Source organism: Chenopodium album, chromosome 2, assembly GCF_948465745.1.
Source record: "Chenopodium album chromosome 2, dcCheAlbu1.1, whole genome shotgun sequence".
Classification (NCBI taxonomy): domain Eukaryota; kingdom Viridiplantae; phylum Streptophyta; class Magnoliopsida; order Caryophyllales; family Amaranthaceae; genus Chenopodium; species Chenopodium album.
In genome coordinates, this window is record NC_137835.1 from 37,241,206 (window position 1) to 37,248,708 (window position 7,503).

Genomic DNA, 7,503 nt, shown 5'->3' on the forward strand with positions numbered 1-7,503 from the left:
GTTACAAGCGTAGCAGTCTTCAGGCGGTATTCTCTAGCTTGCGGAAGATCGTCACAACAAATCGGTTACCACTAGAGACGTGTGATCGACGGTGCAAGATACGCGTTTCTTAACTCTTTTATCTTTTTAAGTAACGCTAGTTTACAGGTATCGGTGTTACAAGAGTGATTTAGGATCACAGAACGTTCTGAATCATTCTCCGTCCCTATCGCTACTTTGACTTTTGTTTTCGAAACTTGTGTTTCTCCAAACTCAGTCAAAGTGGGGGGCTTCTGTAGACACCCATTTGTGTCTCCCCAATACCAAACCCAGTGATGAATACCTTTAATGTCATTTAATTATCGAACAAAGCGAAAGTGTGAAAAGTCTAGTGATGAGGATTTTTTATTAAAATATCTTTTCTTTTTGTTTTTGAAAATATTTCTTTTCTTACCCTATTTTTGAAAAACGTGCATTCTAGTTTAGTTTGGTACATGATATGGGTCCAATTATGGTGTAGTTGGATGGGGCTTGAAAAGACCTTTCTAACGATATATTATAAGCCCAATTCTGATGAATATGAGGAAGTTATGGCCAAAATACTAAACTGGGCCCAAACAGGATTTTACCTACGACCCAATGATCATGTGGAGGGTCCAAAGGTCTAATCTTATTCCTAAACTAATTAGGATTAATTAGAAGCTTCAATAAGTTTCTAAAAGATCTTAATGATCCTTTTTGAAAAGATAAGATTAAAGAATTTGAGTTAAATAAAAACTTTCCTTTGGAAAACTTTTCTTTTTCTTAAATCCTAATTGTATTGGAATTTAAAGATGTTCAAAGATAGTTAGATATTATTTTCGTTCCTCATAATATTTATCCAAATTTTTTATGGTTGGATAGATCTTGAAATTATCTTTCCAATGATAAATTATAGTATTAAATCCGAGCTATAACGAAAAAGATATGAATGGAATATAAAACTCTATCCAAAATTGACACCCTTTCACTATTTCGGCTATATCTTTTTATCTACACAACATTTTAATCTGATTCTAATTGGGTTGGAAAGTAGAATTCAAGAGCTTTCCAAAGACATATTATATGCCTTATTTAGACTTTTGGATCAAAAAATATGATAAAAATAAAATCCGCAAATACTGCTGTCTATCGAGTTCTATTTCGATTCGAATTTGGATTCTCTTCTCATTCTTCGACCCTCTTTTTCCTCTATAAATAGAGTTCATATCTCCCCTTTTTTCAATCATCAATTCTCATCAATTCTCTAATTCTCTTCTCTTTCTAAGCTAAAGCTTATTCTCTCTCTCTCTCTTTTCTAAACTAGCTTTCTCTACAAAATTCCGCATTCACAAGATTTAGAAACACCTAGTATTGTTCGAAGTTTCCTTCGCCCTAGACGTGAAAGGTTTTAATTTCTAATGGTTTGGTCCCGATTCTCTCTTTCAATTATTTAATTTAATTGTTTATTAATTTCCTTGAAGTTACTAACGTGATTCTGTTATTAGAAAGAGATACGAGGCATCCAAGTAAGTGCTTTAATTGATTCATTGTTATTATGATTCTCAGAAATCATGTCTAGGTTGTTATTATGATTCTTAGTGTCATGTTAGGGTATTTTGATCTTCCTAGTATAATGTTTAGGGTAACAACTATCATTTCTAATATCAAATATGATAATTATGATTCCTGCGATGCTTCCTATTTTCTTCCTAATATTCATGTTAGTATTATGTTAGGGTTAAAGCTTTGATTCTTTGATGTTTAGTAACATGCTTGGTTTTGTTAATAATTTTGTTAGTATCATGCCTAGGATCTTGCTATTATTATGCTTTAACATGATTATTTTTATAATTGTTTTGATTTTGGTTATAATATTATTATTATTATTGTTGATTATTATGATATTTCTTGATGATATTTATTGTTATTGCTTTATCGAACCTTTTATGCATGTTTAAAGGGAATTTGTACTTGTAATCACGCTTAATAAGCTAATTAATAATCATGTTAGGGTAAATATGATTATAATTCAAGTGATCGCCAATAATAGTTTTGTTTGTGCATTAATATTCAACCAACATAGATTAAACAAGTTTAGTGGAAACCTATTGATTGCATGTTAGTCAAAAAGTGCACATGAATACTATCAGAATGAAGAAGAGGCCTATTATTAGGGCAGGTTCAATCTCTTTTAGGTTGTATTTGTACCTTCATCCCCGAACTACCAATCATGGTTCCAGACCTATTGGAGCTAATGATCTCCTAGATCGTTAAGGGGTGTAACTTTCACCCTGAGAACGGCTTACAAGTTTCTAAAACTTGTTGGCGACTCTTTTGCTCTATCTTCTTTCTCTTTAGACGCCACCGTACTTTAGCGTATGATCACAGTGGGGTTCAATTTTTGGGTAATACTTGAAATATTCCCTACAGGTACGCGCTCGGATCAGCCCATATTGAGCCCCTACGATGGGCGATGATATAAATGACGGTTTCTAAGAGCATCCTGCATGACAAGTGTTTGTAAAGAAACATGTAGACTTATGTATTTAAAGCAACATGAATGAAGAAACAAATTGCTATGGCTAACTTATGTATACTTGTATTTCTTGTTCTGTTTGACGCCCTTTGGGGCGGCTTAGCCCTTTAGGGGGGTGATATAAGTTTGGTGCCCCTTCGGGCTAATGAGACCCTTGGATGGGCGATGATGTGTCTGACTCTTCTTAGGGCTAATGATCCCCTTGGATGGGTGATAATGTGTCCCACCCTTTAGGGATACCGAGCCCCTTGGATAGGCGATGATGTGTCTAACGCCCCTTAGGGCTAATGAGCCCCTTGGATGGGCGATGATTTGTCTGACACCCCTTAGGGTTAATGAGCCCCTTCTACATAGTCGATCATGGAAAACTTTGATGCATTCATCCCACCGAAATTACGAAAAAGGCCTTTAGCATGGTGAAAATTCCATTTTTTCTGATTACGGTCTCTTTTTTAGGTATGTCTCTGAATGGTTTGTGCTCGGATCACACCATAATGAGCCCTCAGGATGGGCGATGATATATTTAACTCTTACTAAGAGCCTCTAGGGTGACAAGTGTCTGTGAAGAAACATGTTGACTTATGTATTTTAAGCAACATCAATTAAGAAACAAATTGTTACGGCTAACTTATGTATATTTGTATTTATTGTTATGTATGACGCCCTTTGGGGCGGCCGAGCCCCTTGGGGGGGTGATATAAGTTTGGTGCCCCTTCGAGCTAATGAGCCCCTTTGATAGGCGATGATGTGCCTGACGTCCCTTAGGGTTAATGAGCCCTTTGGATGGGTGCTGATGTGTCTCACACCCCTTAGGGTTTATTGAGCCCCTTGGATAGACGATGATATGTCTAAAGCCCCTTAGGGAAAATGAGCCCCTTGGATGGGCGAATATGTGTCTTACACCCCTTAGGGCTAATGAGCCCCTTTGATGGGCGATGATGTGTCTAACACCACTTAGGATTAATAAGCCCCTTCTATATGGTCGATCATGGAAAACTTTGATGCATTCGGCCCACCAAAATTGCGAAAAAAGGCCTATAGCATGGTGAAATATCCAATTTTCTTAATACGATCTCATTTTTAGACATGTCTTGGAACGGTACGTGCTCGGATCACCCCATAATGATCCCCTAGGATGGGCGATGATAGAATTAACTATTTCTAAGAGCCTGCAGGGTGACAAGTGTCTCTGAAGAAACAGGCAGACTTATGTATTTTAAGCAACTTCAATGAAGAAAAAAATTGTTACGGCTAACTTATGTATATTTGTATTTATTGTTATGTTTGACGCCCTTTGGGGCGGCCGAGCCCCTTTGGGGTGGGGCAGCGATATATGTTTGGCGCCCCTTCGGGCTAATGAGCCCCTTGGATGGGGGATGATGTGCTTGACGCCCCTTAGGGTTAATGTGCCCCTTGGTTGGGCGATGATGTAGCTGACGCCCCTTAGGGCTAATGAGCCCCTTGGATGGGAGATGATGTGTCTGACACCCCTTTGGGCTAATGAGCCCCTTTATGGGTGATGATGTGTCTGACACCCCTAAGGGTTAATAAGCCCCTTCTAGAAAGGCGATCATGGAAAACTTTGATTCATGCGGACCACCGAATTTGCGAAAGAAGGCCTCTAACATGGTGAAAATGCAATTTTTCTAATTACGATCTAAGTTTTAAACATGTCTTGGAACAGTACGTGCTTGGATCACCCCATAATGAGCCCCTAGGATGGGCGATGAAATAATTGACTCTTTCTAACAGGCTCCTGGGTGACAAGTGTCTGTGAAGAAACATGTAGACTTATGTATTTGAAACAACATCAATGAAGAAACAAATTTTTATGGCTAACTTATGTATACTTGTATTTATTGTTATGTTTGACACCCTTTGGGGCGGCCGAGCCCCTTAATGGGCGCGGGGGGGGGGGGGGGGGGGGGGGGGCACGATATATGTTTGGTGCCCCTTCGGGCTGATGACCCCTTTGATGGGCAATGATGTGCCTGACGCCCTTTAGGGATAATGACCTCTTGGATGGGCAGTGATGTTTCTTACGCCCCATTGAGCTGATGAGCCCCTAATATGGGTGATGATGTTTCTGACGCCCCTTAGGGCTAATGTTCCCCTTAGATAGGCGATGATGTCTTTAACACCCCTTTTCGCTAATGAGTCCCTTGAATGGGCGGTGACGTGTCTGACACCCCTTAGGGTTAATGAGCCCCTTTAATGGGTGATGATGTTTTAAACACCCCTTAGGATTAATGAGTCCCTTCTGGATAGGCGATCATGGAAAACTTTGACGCATTCGGCCCTTTGAAATTGCGAAAAAAGGCCTCTCTCATGGTGAAAATGCAATTTTTCTGATTACGGTCTCATTTTTAGGCATGTTTAGGAACGGTACGTGCTCAAATCACCGCATAATGATCCCTTAGGATGGGCGATGATATAATTGACGCTTCATAAGAGCCTCCTGGGTGACAAGTGTCTTTGTAGAAACATGTAGAGTTATGTATTTGAAGCAACATCAATGAAGAAACAAATAGTTATGGCTAACTTAGGTGTACTTGTATTTATCGTATAATTGATGTCCTTTGCGGCGGCCGAGCCCCTTGGGGGGGATATATCTTTGGTGCCCTTTTGGGCTAATGAGGCCTCTTTGATGGGCGATGATGTGCTTGACGCCCCGTAGGGCTAATGAGCCCCTTGAATGGGCGATGATGTTTCTCATGCCCCTTAGGGCTAATGAGCCCCTTGGATGGGCGATGATGTGTCTCACGCCCCTTAGGGCTAATTAGCCCCTTGGATGGGGGATGATGTGTCTGACACCCCTTAGGGCTAATGAGCCCCTTGGATGGGCGATGATGTGTCTGACGCCCCTAAGGGTTAATAAGACCCTTCTAGATAGGCGATTATGGAAAACTTTAATGCATTCGGCCCACTAAAATTGCGAAAAAAGGCCTCTAGTAGGGTGAAAATGCCATTTTTCTGATTACTTATCTAGGGGGGAGACTAGGTCATTGAAAACTAATCTACCCTCGGTCAAAAAAATCTTTGTAATCTCTTAACACACCCCTATACCAACCATTCTTTAATCATGCAACAAGAAGCAAATAGAGGGTTATATTACGAGGATGTACCTTTGCTCGGAAATAGGGATGGAAGAGTTTGAGCTTGTGAAGGAGCATTCTCAAGCCATTTTCACTTGTCGACCCTATCTCAACTCCTGCCAATCCAGTTAGTTCTTCACCACATCATCTTTCTAATCCACAACCTCTTCCACCATCTTGTTCATTATTGGGCCTTCGGCTCCGGCATCAAGGCTTGACCTCCCTTGATGACTTAAACTACCATAAAAGATTTGAACAATTTGGTAAGTGGGGATTCTATGGTGAGGACACTCTCTTTGATAATCCTTATACCTCTCCCATGCTTCATATAGGATTTCACTAGTCCTTTGCTTGAAACTTTGAATCAAAGCTCTAATATCCATCGTTTTCTTTCGAGCAAAGAAACGAGAAAGAAATTCCTTGGTGACTTCATCTCATGTTCTCAAATAATTAGGCTTCACTTCCTTGTCTAGCCACTCTTGAGCTCTTCCAATTAGAGAGAAAGGAAATAGCTTGAGCCTTATGAATTCTTGCGCTACACCGCTCACCTTAATCGTGTTGCATTATTTCTCAAATTCCTTAAGATGATTGAGGGGACTTTCATTTTTTTCCTCCACTATATTGTCGCCTTTCAATCAAAATTATCATGGCCGGCTTGATTTCAAAATTACTATCCGGGATTAATAATGGAGCAATCCCGCTCTCATACTTGTATGCACCCGGAGTACCCAATTCCTTCAATGTAACACTTGGGATTTCACCCATATTAACATGCACACACAAACTCAAATGAAAATATTAGTAACACGGCTACAAATGTAGCCAAATGAGAAAAATCTTTTTTGTATTTTCGAATTTTAGTGAAATAAACTCAACAACAATAGCAAACAACTGCGCCATTCCCCAGAAACGGTGCCATTTTTTATATAGGGCGGAGACTAGGTCGTTGAAAACTAATCAACCCTCAGTCAAAACAAAATTTGTAATCTCTCAACACATCCCTATACCAAGCATAGAATAAGTCGAGGGTCGAACCACTAGGAATGGGAGGTGAATGCTAATGTCAAATCTAAGCTATTTCAAAGCAATGAAGTGAAGTGTGTATATTATAAACAATCAAAATTAAATAAAATTTATCAAGCACAAGGGTTAGGATCTGCATATACTCGGAATGGATATAGTTAATCGGTATTGGAGATGTCGAGTGTTGCGAGGGAAAATCAATTAAGCAATCAAGAGAGTAAGGTAGGCAAATCTCCTAGAGGTCAAGCTAGTTTCAACTACGAGAGACTCTAACTAGGAACCGTGCAAACCTACTCAATAGATAAAAGCAAGCCACAAATCAATTTTTTGTATCAATGCGAGCTTACAATGCATTCTAGTGTAACAATCAAAGTTAGCTACACTTCAATTAATCACACACATGCATTTAATCAATCAACCAATTTAATCACAACATCAACTCCATCAATTTCCCCCAATTAGCATCAATCCATTACTCATATATGCTTCACCATTCCCCTAGCATGAGAACTACTCACAATCCATTGAAATCAAGATTAAAACTAAGCTAATTAACAATTTCATCATCATCATATCAATAAAACTAATTCAATCACAAATTCAATACAAACTTGAACAATAAACAAAACAATTCAAATGATAATCTAAAGATTGTATTAAAGTAAAAGAAACCCTTACAAAGTTGCTTCAATTCAATGGACAAAAACCTAGAATTACTAATCTTCAATCATCAATCAAGAACTTCTCTCTACAATCTAGATTTTCTCTCTCTAAAATTCTAATTCTAATTCTATTCTATTTTCTGAAAAATTCCTCTCCTTCTAAAAATAGAATGAAAATCTATATATA

At 38.9% G+C, this 7,503-nt stretch overlaps 1 non-coding gene across 1 annotated transcript; it reads left to right on the forward strand.

Annotated features, from left to right (window-relative positions):
• The first annotated feature begins 5,904 nt into the window (after positions 1 to 5,904).
• On the forward strand, positions 5,905 to 6,011 carry LOC145608244 (small nucleolar RNA R71). Its single transcript, XR_014105760.1, has one exon. It is a non-coding gene; the product is annotated as a small nucleolar RNA R71 (small nucleolar RNA).
• The last annotated feature ends 1,492 nt before the right edge of the window (positions 6,012 to 7,503 follow it).